The following is a 20,368-nucleotide window of genomic DNA, read 5'->3' as shown; positions in this document are numbered from 1 at the left end:
ACGAAACAGTCCTCACCTTGGCTTTCCACAGACGGGATCTTTCCTCAGTCCATTCCACCCAATGCTGCTTCAGAAGCTCGGAATTCCATTTTCCTTCCCAATTCTTAGGAAGGACCAGAAGGGAACCTGCCTTCCCCAGAGTCCACCTTTGTGATTTACCTTTGGGAGGGGAGTGGGAGGTGTCAAACCATTGAGAGAGCCCCTGGGGTGGGACAAGCCCGGTTGCTTGGAGTTGGCTCTGCGTTCTCCCTGTCTTATTGCCAGCTGCAGACCTTCCCCATTGCCTAGGAACCTGCTGCTGCTCCTGCCTCTCAAATCACTGCAGCTATGGATGAATGAAATGCTTAAAGCGTGAACACCAAGTTAACACTGGTTCAGAGAAGCAGTAATTAAAGGCCATTAATCTCCAAAATAGTTTTAAACACAAATCTAGGTTTGCTGAGGCTAAATCCAAACTTGTTTCAAGAGGAACAGGTCTGTGCTTGCTAACCACCCAATGCTCTCCCTGTGCTGCTTTGGTTCCCTGCCTGCTCTGGTCATCTTTCTGGCTGCAATGCCTAGAAGTGATTTCTGCCAGCTTTAAAAAGTGTCATGAAGCTTTTTTTTTGTTTTGTTCTGTTTTGTTTTGTTTTGTTTCTTTTTCCCCTCTTAAGTTATACGTTCCAGAAATAGTGACGCTTGTTGGGAGGGACAGATGTGCACATCCTCTCAAAATTCCAAACACCTGCCTGTTCCAGCTGTCCTGTCAACTAATGCATCGTGGGCAGCTCCTGATCTCATAGGAAGCTAGGAAGAACTGAAACAACTGTCCTGGTTGTAAGTGCTGTTTTAGATAGTTTTTTTATCGATGCGATTGCCCAGCAGATGGCTGTCTGGGGCTGTCAGCAAGATGGACAAACCAGCAGATCTGAAGTCAAGGTCGGAAGCAAGCACACCAGCTGGTGCCCACGGGCTGCTGCTTCCATTGGTGGCAGCTGTAGCTTTGTGTCAGGCTGCAGAAGTTTTATGGCCAGCAGGACAGACAGGCAGCTGGAAGGGAGGAGCCTCTTCTCCTTCTCTACCGTGGCGAGGAAAGCTGTCAGCCTCCTGGCTTAATGATAACCTGTGCCGAGGGGGAATGGGAGACCTGCTATGAGCCGGGCACTGGGGAGCCTTCTCGGTGTGTGTGCTGTCCTGTTTGGTGCTCCAAGTGCTTGAACCTTGGCTGTGCCACCACCAGCTCAGGCTCACCTGCCCGTAGCCTGCAGCAGGACTTGCTCTGAAAGATACTTCAGTTCTTACTGGTCACTGTAAACCATCTACCTCCTTTCTCCCCTCTAATACATTTTCATTTTTTTTTAGCACTTCAGATCCCTTTTCCAATTTCAATTATCCTAATCATATTCTTCCCAAGCTGAAGTTTTCGGAGAGCTTTGCATTTTGCATAATAAAATTCTGCCTGTTTAACATGCTCGATTCCATTTGGTGCTTTTAGATAAGTAAAATACAGAAAATGGAGATCAGGAATGAGCGGCTGCTTTCCAACAACAGTGGTGGGAGGAGAAAAGTTTTGGGTAAGGTGCCTGGAAATGTTTAAAAAGCTGCTCGTGTCTCAGATTCTGCCATACAAAATTTGCCAAATGACTGTCCCCTCTTTCTGTGCAGCAGACACTTGCCTTGAGAAAGCACCCAGTGGAAGCGAGGGAATGGGCTGCAGGGCAGAGTACACTGCGTGATGCTGCGTGCTTGAAATGGAAGAGCATTTCTAATGCAGCGCCTTTTGTGCACAACTGCAGACATTTCCCATCAGCTCAGCGTTAGAATAGTTCTGTAACTGTATCTCAAACCTGGTAAAAATACAAACCTTAATTAGAGGATGGATAGGAATTTTACTAAGATCTCTACGTTCAGTTTAGTTTAAGCAGTTTATAACTCACAGGTTCTCTCTAGGCTTACTTGAAATGTGGCTATAAAGATCAGAATCAAAGTTACAGCAATAGGCTACAGATAAGCTTTACTTCCCTTTGTAGATAACAGTTTGAATGTAAATTTGCTGAGGTACATGATGCTGTTGCTAACCCTAGGTATGGCTGACTGGAGGGCTGCACTGTTTAGCTGTGCAATGAGCTGACTTCCCTTCCTTATCAGAGCCCTGAGTGCAGGCTTCTCTAGCAGGGCTGCTGTGCTGTGTTTGAGAGAAGCTGCACACAAGCTGCTGATACCTAAGTAAATTTTGAGCTGCCTGGTTATGAACACCCCAATGCTGAAAGCAGATCCTAGCAGCACCATTTCTTTTTGGTAGTATTTTCTAATACTGTTTCCTAATAGTTATTTATCAGTGGCAGGTGCCTGCTCTTCCTCTCTCCATTTATACAGTCAAAATATATTAAACTTCCATTTTGCCTTGAGTACTTTTTCTCTGTAAAGGCAGGGAAACCAATTTTCTGTCCCTTCTTATCTTTAATCCCTATATAGATTTCAGCAGAACCAGCTGAAATGCTGAAAAGGTGTAAAACTACAGCGAGTCCTTCTGCTCAGGTTAAGCCAATGCAACTGAGAACAGCTCCCAACTGCCTGCATAGACAAATCCTAAAAAAACACTTCCCTCTGAAACACAATCCTCCCCGCTCATTCCCCCCCTCCCCACTCAGCCTGGACTCTGTATCAATCACTGCCAGGCAATTATCTGATTTGCTGACTGCCTCCTGGCCGGAGCCAAAGTTCAGGAACTGGCAACTGATGGGAGATCTCTCCGAGGAAGGGAACTGGCTGTTCTCAGAGCGCCTTCGCTCACTTCCCAGCAGCCGTGGGTGTGCATAGTTTCAAGACACCACGGGCTTTTGTAACATGGTTGAACTCTGGATCCAACAGCAGAGGCTTCTCTTGGAAAGGAGCCTGAAGCTGCCCCAGGCAGAAGGTAGGAGAGGAGGGAACGCGGAGACCTGGGTCTCTTCCTGCTTTGCTAGTGCCAACACCACAGGGAAATAGGCAGGCTGCTGCTGCTGCTGCTGAGGTGGGGAAGGTGTGTAGAGAAACTACTGTGCAGCCTTCCCAGCAGCAGCAGTCTCTGTCCTTACCCACCTCGTGAGTACAGGTGCAGAAAGTTGAGCTTTCCCAGCCTCTTTTTCCCAGGTCCACCCCGTTTCCATTCAGCAAAAGCTACGTTGGGACTGCAAGGTTCGGTTTCATCTGAGCCCGGAGGTGGTTCTGCTTCTTCAGGAGGCATCACAGGTGAGGCACGGTGTGACAGCACTGATGTGAAATGTTCGTCTCTTTTGAGGGGAGTGATACTTTGTACTATGGACTAGTTATGTTGTGTGCTGATGAAAAATTGCTTTTTTCCCCCCATTTTCCTACCTTTGGGTCCAGCTGAAGGAATGAACCACTCCCGTGTCACAAGCACTGTTTGTTCCAAAAGCACAGTCACTCCTGGCGTTTCTCTCAGCAACGATAACAAAATGAACACATTCAATTTTTTATCTGTACTTGGCCCGTGCAGTTAAGGACACAAATGGGGGGGTGGCTTTGTATTTTCCACCTTTACAGGAATTGCAGCAGCAATTAATTGCTAAAGCCTGACACTAATAGCCTGGTAGGTGAGGCATGACAAACCGGGACCCTAGGTGAGCTGTTCCTGGGGAGGTCAGGAACAGAGGTTTCCTCCTCCATGTCCGAGGCAGCACCAGCGTCCATGGGGCAGAGGAGGGGGTTGTTGCCAGCCCTCCTGCGGTTCAACAGTTGTGCATTGCTGGTGCAGCCCCGCCATGTGAGCAAGCAGCTGTCAGCTTGGCAGCACAGGAATGTGTGTAAATGCCGGAGGTGTTTGTTGGCATGGGAGACTGCCTCGTCCCGGAGACTGCCTCGTCCCAGGGACTGACCTGTGCAGCACTCACAAAGTTTTGTCTTAGGCTTCAGAAGCAGGAGTGCGTAGAGATGTGTGCAGGGAACAGTCCTGATGGGAATCGGATCACGAAGCCTGGCTCCTCCACCACTCCCTGAAACAGCGGCTCAGGCGTAAGCAAAACAGGCAGGGGCCAGAACCCTCTCATGGACTGATCCAGTATCTTCAGGACATGTTGAATCATTTGGGGAAAGTGAGGTTTCTGTGTGCCTCTTTTGCAGATCGAAGTCTGTTCTTCCAGGATAATGTCTATCCACATTTTCCAACAGTACGGTCTGAGGACATTCCTCTGTTAGGAAATCTGCAAACAAAAGGAAAATTTGTCTTTTTAGTTTTGTTTCCTAGTGAACTAGAATTTATTACGGCTAAGGTTGTTCTTTCTGGAAAATATAAAAGCACACTGTGTCACTAGGAACTGCCTTACTTAATCAGACCACAGATCTCTTAGCCCCAAGCTCTGCCTCCAGTTGGAAGAGGAGCAGGAGGCACAAAGCACTGCAGCACTTCGCCAGCCCGCACCTCCAGTTCTGCCAAGCCACATCCACAGCTGAGGGATGTGCTGAGCTCCAGACTGCATCTGTGCCTTTGCGTTTCAGAACTCTGGACTCAATTTTCATTATAACCACCTTTTGGGCACCTCTCTGGTTTTGGCCTCTACAATATCCAACAACAGCAAGTTGCAGCTTGTTCTACACACCATTTTTTTTTCTTTTGACAGAAAGTGTATTCCAGGTCACAGTTTCTTTAAAGTCATATTGATATTTTCTATTCTATTCTCTAATATTTTCCCCTGGGCATTGGCAGAGTTGATAAATTAAAATTGGTATTGATTTTTAAATATGCTTAAGAAGTTTCCTTATTGAGTAGTTGGCCAACATTCTGCCTTCTATAGGTTCCTCTATAATTAAAACCCTCTGTCTGGCCCATCATTTCAGATAATTTTGAATTATCTGGAAAAAATACTTTTCCTAAATTGACAGTATTCTTTGCTGAAGGTGGTGTACAGATTCATAAAGGATATTTTTTTGTTTTTAATTTAATCCACGTAACCTAGCAACATTTACACCATCAATAAACAACTACTATTTTTCTGAGGAAAAGAATGCCCAACCCATTGTTTTTCACTCTGTTGGTAGTACTGGTAATATTTACAATTCCCAGTGCGCTGCACTTAGAGAGTCTTTTTCTTATTTCATATTCCTTTTAGTCACACTTCAGCTCACCTGCTGAAGCTTTGTTCAGAATAATTATAAGATACCGAAGTGAGATATCCATGGAAAACGCTCATCTTGATTTTTCTGTTTAGTTTTTCTGTTGGTTGTTAAAGGAGCTCTTTAGCATATTAGTCATATGGCTGCTCTAGATTCTCTGAAATCTGACTGCTAGGAAACTTGAAATCTGCTAAATGTTTGCTCACAAGTATTTTCTGACGGTAGCGCCTTGGCAACCATGTAACTTTTGATATTTGCCAAAATTTGCTTTGAAGAGGAGGATCTTCTCAAAATCACTGGTTTCCTGTGATGTTTGTTTTAAGGAAACGTGAGGGCAAACCGCGGTACAAACCCCACCTAGATGATCACGGTGATAAAAACAGGAAATCCAGTTCCATTAGGTACATAGCTGCTTTCACGTTGTCATAGGCAATAAATGAAAAAAATTCACAGAAACGATGGCTGAAGAGCCATCATCTAGCGGCTTCCCAGGCCCCAAGACAGCTTAGTCTGAGCTTCGTTGGTATCACTGAATCACTGAAGGGACGGAGGAGGAAGGCTTACCTGGGAGAGGACTTTGCACAGGAAGCCCTGTTCCAGTCCCTCGCAGCCTTTTCTGAGTCAAATGATCAGAGAAATCGCTCTGTGACCTGGCAGCGGGGATGACTGTGAGTGCTTCACGGCCATCAGGTATTACCTGGCATCTGCCGAGCCTTGGTAAATTCAGCTTGATCCCAGTTTGTTTAAACCCGGTGAATAGATTCTGGCTATGCTTGTAGTGTGGACAGAAACAAACACCTCGGGCTGCAAATACGAGTACCTCTCAAAGGGTTTTGAATATTCAGTAGAATTCAGCTAGGCAGCCACAATCCCTTGTTGTCTTACTGGGTTTTACATCTGTAAACCACAGCACATCACCACCTACCGCTCTTGTTTTAATTATTCTTGATGACTGTTTTTTCCCCAACACCTTTTTTGCCCTGAAGTATTGTTTGACTTCTTTTTGTAAGCATACATATACAATGAGGTTTCCTTTCTTTACTGAAAGCACTGAGCGGTCTTCTTCAGTCTCTCTGACTTGGTCCAGCACCAGAGTATTCATTTTCAAAAGTGTTCTGGCTACCAAGTACTGCTTCTAAGGTTTGGTCACGTTTTTCCTCTTGTTCTAGTAACTCTCGCCTAATCTATTTCAATAGGAATTTAGAGATTAATGAGAAATCTGTTATGCTATATATGTGATAAGAGCATAAGTAAAATGTAACCTCGTTTCCCTGAGGACAGTCCTCAGCAGTCTGAGAGTCCAAACTGCTGATAGAGTGAGTGTTTGCTGCCTTATCTATTTTACCTTATTTATTGGCTCTTTTCCTGTAAAAATATAGACAGTTGAAAATCCCAGCAAGAATTTGACCTTTGCCAAAGTACTGGAGTATTTTAAAATACATTTTAAACTATTTGCTTTTGACTGTGAGCAGTCGCTGAGTACTGTGATACGAATAACTCAGTAAGCAACTGTGCCCTTTAATACAAAAACCCATCGCTTCTTATTTTATATTGAACTTCAGTCTGAAGAGATGTATGTGTAATGAAGACTGCACCACTTCCCCTTTGCTCTAGCTGAAGAAAATAGCTGCTGAAACAGGCCTGCCATATCTAGCACACGATCCATCACTCTCTTGAAATAAAATAACAAGTGTACTGGTTTTAGTTTTGTCATTTTTGCCTTCGTTGTTTAGTTGATATTCAAATGTCTCAGTTTAAAGGAAATTAGTAATTATTTTGTTTTTCAGAAAGCTTCAAATGTGTTAATTCTGCAGTTTGGTGGTGCCAGCCCCTGTGCAGAAGTGGCTGCCATGTCCCTGGGGCTGTGGGAAGCTCCTGGCTGGTGGCTCTGGGTTGGTGCTTAGCTCCTTTTTTTTTTTTTTTTTTTTTTTAACAAATAGAATACAACTGCAGTGGCAATATGCTCTTTCCAACTCGACCAAGCTACCTACAGCTTTCTTTCTAGGCACCAACATTGTCACTGGGCAACGATTCCTGCTCACTCCCAAGAATCCTCCCATGTAACCTTTCAGGTTGTTCCTCATATACTCAAATTCTCTATTTTGGCTGCACTTTTGCTCCTGCAAGAACATTTTCCAATCTTTTGTCCTTTTTTCCCCTCCACTTTCCACGCCAAGTGGGTTTCACATTTGCCATGGCTTTTTTCATAGTTAGTTATTGGCTTCTCTATCCAGACTATTCTTTTGCACGTCTGAGACTTGGATTTTGATCCCAATCAACTGGAATACATTTTTCCCTTGTTTAGATTCTCTCACTAGGTAAAAAAAAAATAAATCTGGAAATGGAAAGAAGCTTTAAATCGGCATTCTTTCTGCTATAGCTTTCTCTCCTTTTGAGACCTGCTCAACTTCCACAGTATTTCTTTTAAAGTTAGGCGGCAAGGTCTTGAGAAAATAGCTCATTGCTTTTGAGATAAACTCTTATCTTTTTTTTTTATAATTTAATATCCCTGTCATTAAGTGGAAAATTTCACAGTCCATCTTTGTGTCTGTTACGTAGCCTAGGAAGTAGCAATAATGCCCTACACTGCCAGTTCCTAGCACGGCTCAGATTAAACAACTTCGCAGTTAAAGTGTTTACATATTACAGTGGTTTTCCTCCTTCCTTATTTCGGGCAATTTCATCAATCAAGTGTTTTCTCATTCATTTGTTTTTCCGTGCCTCTCTAGCACTGCCTTGCAGCTCGGGCTCAGTAGGTCGCTCCTTGTTCAGGTCTAGTACACATCAGTGATACCTTCCCTTCCTTCACTGTTAGTCCTGAATTGCATCCCAAAGGCGTCAGCTTGAGCCCTCTTCCCGGGTGTCATATAGGTCGACTGATCCTCTTTTGCATTTTCCATTTCTTTCTTGTCTTTGCCGTTATGTTTTCATTTCAGTCTGAAGCCAACCAAAATTGCACGCTTCAAACACCCTTTTTAATAAAGTGTTTTCAATTTGCAGAAACCTTAGGCAGCAAATCTTTTGTAACCCCGTGCTGTGCTTTAAAAGGGGTTGATAGGTTTAGAGTAAAAATGAATTTACTTTGCTGTATGAAGCTGAACTGAAAATAAATAGCTAAAATAGCTAAACTGAAATGGCTGTTCTCTGAGCCAAGCCCCATTTTGGTGTTGCATCCTCAAATCTAGTAGCACACAAAAGGGTGTTGTCAGATAAGCAGAAATCAGCCAGCTGTTCAGGGGAAAAAGCGAAGCTAGCACTTTCTGATGGGGTTGTCAAACATACAAGGAAAACAAACAGGAAACACCGTGCCTCTAACTTTGATCATTTTTAGGTACTTGAAATACTGTTCGTAATGGCCATGTTCCCTGCCATCAGAGATGGCTCAGCGGGAAGCTCTTATCAGATGGAAACTGCACGACGTGCAATGATCCGGGCAGCATCACTTCTGATCTGCCTCGGGGATGCACTCAACTGCCAGAAAAAGCTGCATTGCCACTTGCCTTTATTTCAGAGTTCAAATACGTAGAGGCAGGGAGGAGATCGAGTGAGACAGGGCATAATTACGTTCTTGTTTCTCGTCCCATTAAATGCGAACAAAGGAACAACCGCAATGCACATCCCCTGCGCTGAGATCCTCCTGCACACACGCAGCAAGAGCCAAACCTTGCCACCACTCTTCCCGTCTCATTGACAAGTCAATGTTCTGCACGTTAAGGATTGCTCCGGGTGACAAGAGAAATTAACTCTACAAAATCTGAAAAAGGACTTGACGGAGTTAAGACCGACAGGGGCTTATTTTAATAATGCACACGTACCGTGAATACTAAATGCTCTTTCAGGTTTCTCTAAGCCACGGTGTAGGTCTAGGCTGTATCTTTTCCAACTGGTTTGTGTTAGCTATGACTCATAAAAACGGTCACCTTTACAAGGGTGTTAAAAAAGGTAGGTAACAGTTGTTTTTTCTTTCTGTATGTTGCCTCCAGCTTCTTTCTGACTGCAAACTGAACATCGAGGAACTGCTGCTACTGCTCTGCATTTGCAAGGGAACCCCCTTGCTAACTGCAGACAACGTGGAGGAGCACCAGTGTGGGGACCAAGCCGCTTTGAGGCGACATTAGAATCATAACCGTGCACATTTGGGACGCGTTACTAGCAGTGCAGCTCAGGGAGCTGTCATTTTTCACTTTCTCAGTGTGCTGAAGAGAAAAAAAGACGAGTCTCTTCCCCAAGGCTTTCTGAGTTTAAGAATGGGGCACGACACAGATGAAATCCTCAATCGGGTGGGAGCCCAGGATCAAGGAGGCACGCTGGGCTCTCTGCACCAGCCTCCCCACACGTTTCTAGAGAGCACTGCTCAGCTGTGACAAGGAGATCCAGAAACCACTGCCACGTCTGTTGGGGATGGGACAGTGGACAATGCTGCAGGACAACCCCTGATAGATTCTGTGAATGATCGACTGAAGAAATGTCATAAAGGATCCTGATGGGGAAGATATGAAGTGATTTTGACACAGAGAGGGAAGACTGAGAAATTCATAGCAAAGGGAAGTGGTGGGTGAAAGGATGAGACAGGAAAGTGAGCTTTGTGGTGGAGTTGGTTGTGAACCAGAACAAATCTGGTGTGGCTGAGCCATGGAAAGCTCACAGAAGGACGGACCAGATATGTGATTCAGCTGGAGAGGGTAAGCGAAGGCTGGATCTTTCCTGGATGTGAAAGGAAAACATGAATCCCAAGGCTACTGATGCAGTTACCAGAGTCATTGAGAAAAAACAAGAGAACAAGAAAAAGCAAGAGGTCAGGGAAAGCTGCACCCTTTCAAGGGCAAATGATGCAAAACCGCACACACTGAGAAACATTTCTCACAGTTCAGGAATCCTTTATAAACACAAGCATAGCTTTCGTTGTGAGAATAAAGACAGCTAATGTATTGACGAAAATGCACAAAGGGCTCGGAGAGAAAGGCTAAATATCAGAAATACAAGCCTACATCAAGGAGTAAGGTCACAGTTACAAGTACAGAGAAAATGTTTACTTTAAAACAGGTATGTTAATGTGGTAGAGGCATAACACTGCAGCATATGGTGATGTTCCCAGAGGCAAAAAGGAGCACTAGATCCCTAAAAGCAGGCTATGCTCTTCTGTGAGAATCAGTGCAAAGCTTAAAAAAAAAAAAGAGCTAACACACAAAAACAGGAAACAGAGGCTTCTGTTCAAAAAATGCTATTTATTCAAGAGCTAATTACAGTGGGCAAGAGGCTTCTCAATCCAACAGTGTGAAGGGAGAAAATATTCCCACAAGAACAGACCAATGATCAGCAAATTACCTGACTTTTTGTATAAATTCTTCTCTCCTTTACCGTCTTTTTGCTTTTCAAATTGCTCTTCATGTGCTGTGGCTAACTGATGTCTACACATCAGACTTTGAATCCCTTCCTCTGATGAGCAGTTTCAGTTGGCTCCAGTGAAGTCCCCAGAAGGAATTTTGGTGCCAATCTCCACGATCACCATTGTGATAAAGGGTCTCAGGGCTCTTGAAGACCTGTCAGCATTTTCCTACCAGTTGGGTCTGGTTGCTGGACTGCCTGCAGTCACCCAGGTGGGAGGCTGTATGTCTAACAGTATTAACACAGGTATTTGCCTATGTAAATCGATATTTAATCCTCTGCCTACAAGACACAGTGTAATGTTTATCCACCATGATACAACGCTGGACTATTCTAAGATGAACGCACTCAACTACCTCCGGTTGTAGATGCATAGTGCGACACACGACATTGCTCCCCAGTTATTTCTGATGTCACAATATGTTTGCAGGTCCTGGTTATATAAACCAAGAACGACGGCCTCAGCACTTGCTCTCTTCAGCTAATCCCTCCTGCTGACACTGTCCTTCCTGCTGTCTTATCCTAGCACACTAAATGGCGAGCTCCGTTCGGCAGCGGCCTCGTCTGACCACCTGCGAGGGATCACGCGTGCCAGGCTCTGTCTCCAAACCCAGTGGTCCCACCCAGAGGCCGTCCACCTCTGCCTGTTTGCCATTCTCCCCGCAAGGCCAGGGCTGCCCTGCTTTCTGGGGCAGCTGCTTGAGGCGATTTGCTCCGGCAGCATCAGCCCGCCCGGTGTCGCCGAGGCAACGCGGTCCCCAGGGAAGCCGACGTGTTGCTGCAGCAACGCGATGCTCTCGGCTGCAGCCGCCGCTCCCATCCACGGCACCAGGATCTGGGCTTGCTGGAAGCACCGAGTCCTGCCAGGGTTGAAAAGTCAGCGTGGCCAAAGGATCACAACAGAGGCAGACACAAACTTGTGTTTGTAACTCCCACTATAAAGCAGCTGCAAGGCAAAGGCTTTGCCAGTACCCACACAATTCACAGCTCTGAATGAAATGACTTCTGTCACGTTCCTCTATTGCTCACGATCACATGTTTGGCTTCATAGGTAAATTATGAAGATTCTCAGCAGGGTACATTTAAATGATGCTGTCAGTCTTACCCTGGACCTCTTGATTCAGCAGGTAATTTCAATACAGATTCTCTGATGGCTGGGATAATGTAACAGTATTTTAAAATAATATAACACCGAGGAGTAAGAGGGTAAATATTTGGCAGTCCATAGAAACTGATGACAGCTACTTTTCCAGAAAGTGGGGGAAATATCCTATCACCCTTGTCTGACCTTCACAGAAAAGGTTGAGGGCTGTTCTAGCTCTTTTTCAGCAGAAGTTTCCTATTGCTCCAAGGCACGGCCTCATTAGTTGTACATTAGTGGTTTCCAGGACAAGGCCCCGTTGCAGCAGGTTATCACCAAAGAGAGAAAGAGCTCTCCTAGAGCTTATAATACACTGAGGCAAGGCTGGCCAAAGGGATGGATCACAAGAACAGCCAGGAAATGACAGAGTCCACAAAGCCCGTGGAGTCCCAGAGCCAGTCCTGGCCAGGAGCCGTGCCCAGGGCACACGTGGGACCTGTCCTGCTCCTCTCCTGGGGCTGAAACACTGGAAAAACGGGCTGGTTGTTTTCTGGCCAGCTAAATTGCTCTGATCACCTTCCTTGCCAAGATTTCTTCCCAACACCAGCTGGCTCTAAGAAGGCTGCTGCACTAGTCCTAATTGTCTAGTCACTGTTGGGAGCAGAGTGCTAATGGGTGTCACCTGCTGCGCTTCAGACTGTCAATGAAGACAAAGTCATCGCCAAAATTTGCTGGTTGAAAGGCTGGGAGACTTTCTATACAGGAAATCCTAGCCCCCAACTCATTCTGATCTTATTACAGAATGGCAGAGCAAACCCAAGACTCTTGCAAGTTTTAAACCCCTGGAGCACTGACAATAAAAGTCAATGATCCAACATAGACGTTTGCTAAAAATTCTGCAGTTGATATCTATACCTGCACAACCCACATTTTGATAGCAAGACCTTAATTGCTTGCATTTTCTTCTCATGACTGAAGAGATGAAGTATCAAATATTCGGGCAACAAACCTTTTTAAGCCTTCATAAAATAATTTATTTGTAACGACTGTCTTTGAAAATGGATCCTGGCAATGGAAATGCTCAAAATATGAACGTATACAGAACTTTCAGAGTAGGGAAAGGCTTTTCCACATTGGTCTAGGACCTGGCAGTATGATTCTAGGGTAAATCCTGCGTGCACCACCCCAATGTAAGCGCCTGCTGCTGACTGCAGGAGCAGGAGGAAGTGCTGTGAAGGTGGAGGTGCCTGTGGGGCAAAGCGTACAGTAACAACGCGATTAATTGCTCACTGCCGCTGCTCAAGATTTTGCAACAGCAAAACAGCAAATTTTATGTAGCAACTTCATATTTACACCATATTCTGGATAAATATGAAAATAACTCACTATCATTGTAAAAGTAGATAAAAAGAGTTTTTCATTAAATAGCTTTTAGGGACATAATGGGAGTGTAATGAAGACAGGGCTTAACAGAGGCTTCTATCATTGAAAGAGACTCTTGCTTAATTAAAGAAAATCAGAGTAATACCTGATTACAGAAAGATTTCATCAGATCTATATTGAATACTGGTTCACAGCTTCTTGTATGCTCTGAGGAAAGATAACAGAGACTGAAAGTATTTTGCAGATATTCCCAGGAAAACACAAAAAAGGCTAGCACTGAAGGTTGCACAAAGCACTGAAAAGGTTTCTGGAGAAACTCAACACACAAATCTGTGGATGCCACTGCATAACACAAAATGTTAAGTGTAGGAGGATTCCTGCTTTTTCCACATCGGTCTCACCAACTGGTTGACCTGGTATTAATAATAAGAAGTCTTGATAACTACACACGGAAAAATCTTTAAAAGTTTAGTGATAAATATTGCCAACATAGCTGTGAGGAATCTAAAGAGCCTTCTGTGTGGACACTAGATGTCAATGAAGAGGCACATCAAACCAGCTGTAAGAAAGGACTGTGCCGCTTCATTCTCTAAAACTAGATTCTTCTTTCCATCTTTTTCTAATACAGCTCTGTAGGGCTGATAGCCTTGGGGATGAAAATCTCAAAAAGATGCAGGAGAGGCACTGTACAAGCAACACCCATCCAATTAGTTTCTGATACAGACAGGACCTAACTCATAGTTGAAGGCAGCAAGCATTTTTCAGCCCTATAAAGCAATCAGTTTTTTGCTGAGATTCCCAATGAGGGATCTAAGCATGGTTAGGTACCTCTAAAATCCTCTGGCTTGGAAGCTGGGAGCACCCATTCCTTTAACGAAGACATCCACGCGGCAGCCAAACATCAAGTACTTTTATAAAACTCAAGAACCTAAACTAATTTGGAAAAATGGCCTAGAAGAAAGAACTTTCACATTCCCATTATCCTCCCCTGAGGCATATAATCCTCTATCAACATTTTTATAATGTATGCTCAAGCACAGCATGTGAAGAATGACAGAAAAATGCAATTGGAACTGCTTACTAATTTTCTCTGAAAACTGAATGGAGCTTTGGAGCACTGGTTAACTGAACTGCATGCTGTGCTATACGTTTAATTAAAATAAGTGCTAACAGATGTAGTAGAGCTCATAAAAAGGTTTTCAGAATAAAAAATAAAATGTTGGGGATTTGGTGGACAAAGTCTCATTTATTACTGCTGTAATTTATACTTAATACTGCAATTTTAATGCTTAGAATTAGTCAACACGCTGTGCTGAGCTGGAGGGATTGGTAAAACAATCCACGCACTGTACAGCACAGTGCCATGCCATCTTCATGCACTGCAAATCTAGGCACGGAGTGGATCTGTGAGCACGAAATGGGAGGGGCAGGGACATAAACACTGGAAACAGTGAAATGTGTTAATGGCTTTCTTCTTGAACTCACCATAAAGCGAGGCCAAAGAGCACAGACGTTGTGACTCCTAACTGCAAGGGACTGGGCGCTGAAAGACGAGGGAAGAGCCACAGGCTTGTTGTGAAAGGAGGCTCGACTTGCCACATCAGAGGAGGCGACGGGATAGACTATACATTTGGGATAAACCTGGCAGCTGAAGCTTGGGGAACGGCAATAGTTATTTGGCAAGAAGCTGGGGAAGATAGATGATGAATGGGAAAATGCAAAGGTGTCCGTACAGCAGAGAAATGGTTAATAACACTCAATGGACAAAAGTGAAACCAGAAGATAAGAAAATAGGAGCTCCAGCAATAGTGATAGACAGAAATTTGTCTGATGTATGCCAAAGGACAGGTAGTGGCACCTCTGGACTGCATCATGGAAATGCTGGTAACCTGAACTGTGTAAGGTAGCAATGTGAGAAGACGGAGGGAAAGGACAAGTATGTGAATAAATACAATCACAGGTTGCAAGCAAGGGCTCAAGGACAAAACGAATTTCAGAGGTCTTTTGCAGGGACACACCCCTTAATCCCAACAAAACTTCTGTTTGAACAGGGTCTGCTGACAAACGTAGAGAGAAATTGATACTTCAGATTCAGTTTTTGAACAAAATACAGGCCAGCTAATTTTCTGTCTTCTGTTAGAACAAAACAATCTGCAAATCTTTTATCTTTATTCTGTAACAATGCCCGGGTATTGTAACCTCTGCAGAGCCAGTCCAGCAGGGCTAGGGCTACCTTGTGTCTGTCTGGTTATCGTGGGGCATGCACCAAGGTCCATTTCCACACGCTCTCTTCATACCAACTTCACTGGAGACTTCTTCATGCGATGTTTTCAGCGCCGAGGACAGAAACAAAAGTCCAGCCAAAGTGGGTACAGTTTTCACTTCGTATTCAAGAGAACCCAATGACTAGCTAAGTTCTTATTTGCATATTTGCTCTTTACACATCGGAGTGCAGTTGCTCACAGCTTCTCTGATATGGAAACCATAAATTTTACAACTGCTAAGTGGTGTTGTTCAGAGTGCTTTAAACAACATGGCTGTCCCACATGCCTGATGTCACAGACAGTACTTTTATCTAGATCCACACATCTGGGATTTTATGTCTTAAGTATGACATGACTGATTTTCAGAGCCATTTATGTTTACATCAGGGTAATGCCTTGGACAAATGTTTTACAAAATCGGATATCTTAGAATTGATGCTTTGTGCTACCTGAAAAATCGTAATTGTTCCCAACAGAATCAATGTTATCAGCGTTCACAAACCAAATTATGTCAATGAAAATCTGAAAATTGATACAGATGTTTCTCCTACTTTGAGACCAATGGATGCAGCAATGTAACTTCCCAAGAATTATCCAAAATATGTTCGATTGACTAAAGGTAGTGACAAAGTAACATATTTCAACTGAAACCAGTATTTATATATATTTATTCCAAAGGCTGACTTTTTTTCCTCCTGCCTTGTTACTAGTGACAGACAGTTCTGTATCATTTATTGAAATACTGAGGACTCATTCTAGTCACTCCAAAAGCCAACAAGAAATACGTTGAATCTTGCTTACTGCCACAAGCAAACCGGCTCATTAGAGAAACAAAGCATTGGTTTCTTAGGTTTAGTACTTTCTTAAGAATAAAAACAAACAGAAGCAGGAGAAGCTGGTTTCTCTTGTGCATTGTTTTAAAGGATCTCTGCATCCTGGTAGCCAAGCCCTGGATCACTCTTTCTTTTGTTACCATTACACTCTCTACTAAAATGAAAACTCAGAGGTGTTCTGTACTTTATGCACAAATAATGTATATGCATTTTTACTATGTATTAGAGAAAAAAATGACCTTTTTCTGCCATGTAAAGTAGAGGTGAGTCCAAATTTAGAGATGTGGAGATCATAAGTGCAAGCATGAAAAGCATAGTAAAATTTGAGTAGCTACAGAAAAGAGCATTTAATGTGATCACAGGAAAAAAGCAGGCTGCCTTTAGAGGAGAGACTGGCACAGAGCGGGGGATGTAGAAAATATAAAGACCCGAGGTTTACAACACTTTGCGTAAGATCATCAAACAGTTTTGTCTGCCCTCAAGTCTAGGCTCCGTGATGCTAGGTGGAGGGGCTTTGCAGTAAACTAAAGAAGTTAACTGGCAGGAAACACAGGAAGATGGCACACAACCCTGCCTACTTGATCCCAAATACAATGTTCAACTCCCTCTGTTTTAATGTTTTCATACTTATCAGTGTGGCCTTTAAATTATCTGACATTGGTCTACAGCTTCTTAATATGAACAGCAGAGGTATAGGACCAAAGCAAAAAAACCTACTACCTGTAGTGCTAAGATGCTCTGGACTCTGACTGGATTAATTCATAAAGCCTGAAGTGGGTCAGACCGAAGGTACTGCAACCCTAATAACCAGTCCCAACAACGGTTAGCTGTAGGTGACTGGAAGGACAGTGTGAGAAATGGGGAACGAAAGACAATCCTTCCTTCCACCTAGAACTAACAAATAACTGGAAACCAAACCAACCGCTGAACTCCAAAGCCACTGCTGAATCTATTCCTCAGCACGTTTTGTGTCAAAAGCATCCCACAACAGCAAACTCCGCAATTCAGCAAGCCAAGGGCAGGGTTTCATTTTCTTTGTATAAGGCCCAAACCTGGCTTTAACTCAGGACTGCTTTGGAACGTACCCAGTTTGAAAGGGCTTGCTAGTGTGTCACCTCCTGCAACACGCAAAAGCTCTACTCGTGGTAATAAATCCCACTTCCCTTAAACAAGAGATTGTGTTTTCTACTATCAACCACCACAGCAGTTAGCGTGCTCTTGCATTATCCTAGTGCTCAATTCTTTGCAGTGAATTCGAAGGCATGTGTAATTAAACCAAGATGTGCATATGCTTCTATAGCGTCTGAGTTCTGGCTGGTGCTGAAAGGTTTATGAGAAGTAAATTATTACTTGTCATAAAAGGGATTTATTTTAGTTTTTAAGAGCCAGTCTGGAGGGTTAATTTGATCATCTTTCCCCAGTGCAAGATTACAGAGACTATTTTGCTTTTTTTTTTTTTACTTGCAACTTCACTGCTCCTGCTGCTAGGACAAGCACTGAGGCTCCATCATAGTCTCAATAAGTGAGCGTCAAAGTCACTTAAGACTCAGTAGGAGATGCAGAGCAAAGGGAAGAGACCTCAGCATTTAGGAGCCTTGACACATGATAAATATAGGAATAGAATCATAGAATATCCCGACTTGTATAGTTCTCAGATACTAAGAAATTATTGGGACAAAATATGATTCTAAATATATATATATATATAGGAATACTGTGGGGACCAGCTTTACCATTACAGAAGTCCATATAATTCCATACTGGGTGCTGAATACACTCCAAAACAGTGGAAAGGAATTGCATTGGTCATGCTACAGGAATTAAAGATGTTATTATAAAGGGGATCACACTAAGACTACAAATACATTTCCTAATTTCTTTTCTAGCGTTCTTTTAACGTGGATGCTTATTATAGCAGCGATTAAAAAAGTAATGCAAATTTAGGGTGAAAGAAAGCTTAATATGAGCTATATGCATGCACAGCAGGCAGCATTACAACTAACTCCACCACAAACAAGTCTCTTGCCTACAGGTGCCATCAATTCAGACCCTCATAAAAAAAAAAGTATATAAAGAACTGGGATAATCGATGGTGTAAAACAGTTTGAAACTGCTTCATGTGACCTTGGATGCTTTTTATTTTGTCCAGTGACCTTCAGAAAGAGGCTGAACAGACCTCTACTGTTTGCATTCCTCTGAAACTGATTAGTTATATGTGCACATATAAATATCAGAAGGCTAACACAATGTAGCTCTTCAGAGACTTAACAATATTTACTGGTAACACATTTTTTCATATAAATAACCAGATTTATATACACAGGCACAAATGAGAGAAAATTATCAACAAACGTTAAAAGCTAATACAAGAGCTGACTAATGCCAAAAGCAGGCAATTGTCAGGTGGCTGGCTGGCTGTTGTGCAAGACTGGGAAAGAAAAATAATTGTATTCCCTTGGAATTAGACATTCTTTCTTCCTCTGACCCTACTTGCCAATGCTTTTTTATTTCTTACAGCACTTTTTAAATTTCATTTTTAACTCTTCACCACCAGTAATATCTACAGCAACTAGCTGGCAAAGGAAGGATCTCATCAGAAGTCTTACTTCATTTTGTTTGAGACTAACGAAATATGGTTTTCTTTTTGATAAAAACCATTTCCTCAGATCAGTTCTATCAGTAGCTAAAGTATGTGCATTGAGCAGTTGAAATGTGCTGCTGTATTGTTTGAGACCATAAGAAAGATGATATGGCAGGAGTGATAAATTAAAAAGCAGAATTAATTGTTTTTCTAGAAAAGGGACATAGCAACTGTGGCTGCTGTAAAAAACAAAAATAAATTAAGCTTCACACTAAACCTCCAGATAAAATGATGAGATGTGGAAGATCTACCTCCTGTGCTTGTTTTTAATTCATTCGTTCACATACAAGAAGTAATCTTACTGGCATAAAATATGGGAGCCATATTACACAAAACACCTAATAGAGAGGCTGGATGCTGTTGTAAGAGCCACAAGATTCCCTAATGTCCTTCCTCACCGAAAATAAAGCTAGTAAAAGCACCAAATAGGGTGTTCTCAGTCACGTCCTTCAAGCAACAGTGATGAATAGACTATCTTTGCATGGGAGTGTGGGAAAACCATCTGGATAAGCGAGGGGACCTTTTGGCACACGAGCAAACAAAACCACAACACAATGAATTGCCTCAGCCAATTCTGGGCTTCTAAGTGAAATTCATATTTTGAGTACAAGTTGATTTCTGCCCTTTTATTGTTGAAACAAAGGAAGAATTAAACAAAAATATTTACATTGACAACAGGCAGCGGCGTCACCAAGCCAGCATCCCTGTGCCCCTCATGTTTGCACAGCCTATTTTCTCCCAAGACCAGCTTTCCAACAACGTCAAACCTTAAGGGCCCCATGCCACGGGGCGAGTCGGCTGCCCTTGGGCATTCGCCAAACCTTCCCTGTACACACAAACAGCACGAAGCACGGAGGTTTTGTACAAAGAATACAAGAAAAATCTGAGTAACACATTTAGGAACATACAAGGTGTCTCCAAAGCTCGCATGTGTAAGCGATTAATGAGGTGTTTCACTTTTCCAAAACCCTTCCTGCTCTCAGGTGCTCAGTGTTAAGCAGACAAATGTTATTGGCACCATTTCACAGATGATGGCGTTATGGCTTTTACCCAAAGGTATGAAGAGTTGCTCGTTTATTCTCTTGCACTCAGCAGCTTTAAGAGTGTTCATTGACTGGATTTTGACCAGGAACCAGGGGGGTCAGAGGGCCTCAGTGTAATCCCAACCAAGGGGAAAAAACCTCCTTCTCCCGCTCCTCTGTGGTGCTCAGGGGTACTGTGGGTTGGCAGAAAGATGAAGAAAGATGAAATTAGTGCGGGGGGTCACTAACCTGAAGAAAGCTGTGAAAAACCGCCTTTCTGCCACACACTTGTGCATATCCAGGATCCTGGCTGACGAGAAGCAAGAGCGTCCGCCACCTTCCACAGTTTACATTTACTCCCTACCACACCATAGCAGTTGCTCTGTCCCAAAATTAATTTAAAAGTCAGATTCACAGGCACCACACGAAAGCATTTCGCATCCCCTTCAGCCCTCGCTGCGGGGCAGAGGAGGGAGGCACAGCCCGGTTCCTCGCCGGCACACCCAGGCAGCCACCACCCCGGGGGCACCCGGATCCCGCGGCGGGGGGTTCCTGGGGGACACCTGAGGGGCACCGGACCGCACACCCCAGCGCCCCGCGGTTCCCCTCCTTCAGCCGAGGCGGGGACCAGCCGGGGGGAGCCGCTCCCCTCAGCGTCCCGGCGCCTG

The 20,368-nt window shown here is 43.7% G+C and overlaps 1 long non-coding RNA gene across 1 annotated transcript; it reads right to left on the bottom strand.

The window, feature by feature from the left end:
• Window positions 1-3,444: 3,444 nt before the first annotated feature.
• LOC118248252 (uncharacterized) lies at window positions 3,445-20,363 on the bottom strand. Its single transcript, XR_004778697.2, has 2 exons — window positions 19,950-20,363; window positions 3,445-4,181 (listed from the first exon to the last, which is right to left on the bottom strand). It is a non-coding gene; the product is annotated as an uncharacterized LOC118248252 (long non-coding RNA).
• Window positions 20,364-20,368: the final 5 nt, after the last annotated feature.

Source organism: Cygnus atratus, chromosome 10 (genome assembly GCF_013377495.2).
Source record: "Cygnus atratus isolate AKBS03 ecotype Queensland, Australia chromosome 10, CAtr_DNAZoo_HiC_assembly, whole genome shotgun sequence".
NCBI classification, from domain to species: Eukaryota; Metazoa; Chordata; class Aves; order Anseriformes; family Anatidae; genus Cygnus; species Cygnus atratus.
This window is presented reverse-complemented; position numbering and strand designations above follow the sequence as displayed.